We start from the raw sequence: 1617 nt of genomic DNA, 5'->3' as shown, positions 1-1617 counted from the left end.
TAAAATTCATTATTACATATATATACATAATAATGTCACAAGTAAAATATTTGAGAAGCCCTGCTTTACAACAGTCCTCAGTATAATCCAAAGCACAGTGCTCACCGTCTTCTACATGCTAACACTGCTCTTGGGCTGCGGGTGCCGAAGGCAGCCCTCCAGTCTCAAAATCTCTGCTGTTGCTTCTTCCCAGGATACTTGTCTGTGGGTCACTCTCTCCCTTTTTCACTGTCACTTTGAGAAGACTTTTCTTACAACCTGTATAAAATAGTAGCACCCTCTCCACCTCCTCCTTTTTCTTCATAGCATCGCCTAGCAGAGAATAGTTTCTTGTCTGTTTCTGCCTGTTGCAATACAAGTCCAAAAGCAACTGCATTTTTTTTTTACAGGAAATGATGGCTGATAAGTAGGTGCTCATTGAAGAAATTTTTAAAAATGAAGCACTGACTGAATAAAAGAAAAAGTCGAGTGTGTGTTCCATGTGTTCTCCTAACGCTGTATCTGAGCACTTACATCCTCATTACTGGCAAAAAGCCTTAAAAAATCTGAAAGGAGGGTATATTTCTCAGAATCTTCAACACCTACCATTAAAGGTACTTATCAATGCTTAATGTAAAATAAAAATTAGTCTATGACCAAATGGTACCAGCAAGTAATATTTAATAACATACTACATACCATTTTTACTGATGTTTGCCTCTGATATTAAAAAAACGTTGAATTTCTTCACTGGGAACTGGCGATTCCTACTTTTTTTTTTTTTATCTTAGCTAAGGGTCTACAGGGTGTTCAGGGTCTCACTACTAGATCGGACTCATAGTGATCCGCCTGTTCACAGCCTCCCAAGAGCTGGGATTACAGGCACTTGCCACCATGCCAGTCTCAATTGCCTGCTTGCAGGCGCTTTAATCTGCTGAGCTATTTGGCTGGCCCAAAAGTTCAGAAGGACTTTTTTTTTCCTGCTGAGGATGCGTTAAGGGCAGGTCTGGTAAGGCACGAGGACCTGGGGATGGAACCACAGCATCCTGAGCCTCACTGCCTAGCGTAAGCAAACAGTAACAACTGAGCTATGGGCAGGCGCCCTAGAGATCTACACATTTTAGCTAGTAGATGCCACTACTCTAAATGTTACGTCCTATGAAATATGCTTAGAAATGGAAGGCGACAGAAGCAGTGTGTCTGAGTACGACTCCTCTGTCGAGCAGAGCCCGAGACTGTTGTCAGCGCGCTGAGTTACTGTCCTACTAATAACACCCAAAATCCCTCCTCAGCACACTTCTGCGCTCTGCCCCCAACTCTAGATCCACTTTGAGAGCGAAACCCGACGGACAAAGCCGCGGCGCTCGCTCGGCCTCCCGGGTCCGGGCGGCGGGGCAAACCCGCGGCCGCTCTCCCGCGCCCCGCCTCAAACTGCGCGCCACGCCGGAGGGAGTCTGAGGAGGCAGGTGGAACGAGGGCAGGCGTGGGGTAAGGGATGACTGTTATCAGTACTTTACTTTTCGAAGTACAACGTTAACCCAAAATTTACTTCAACTCGCGTAGTTCCGGAGTATCAAAGCAGTCCGGCACCCAGCGCTGAGCGGCCGCCTTGCGGCAAGGGCGGGTGTGGGCGGGGCG

This window comes from Octodon degus, unplaced genomic scaffold (assembly GCF_000260255.1).
Source record: "Octodon degus isolate 3935 unplaced genomic scaffold, OctDeg1.0 scaffold00066, whole genome shotgun sequence".
Taxonomy (NCBI): domain Eukaryota; kingdom Metazoa; phylum Chordata; class Mammalia; order Rodentia; family Octodontidae; genus Octodon; species Octodon degus.
The sequence above is the reverse complement of the archived record's forward strand: the minus strand, read 5'-3'. Positions refer to the sequence as shown.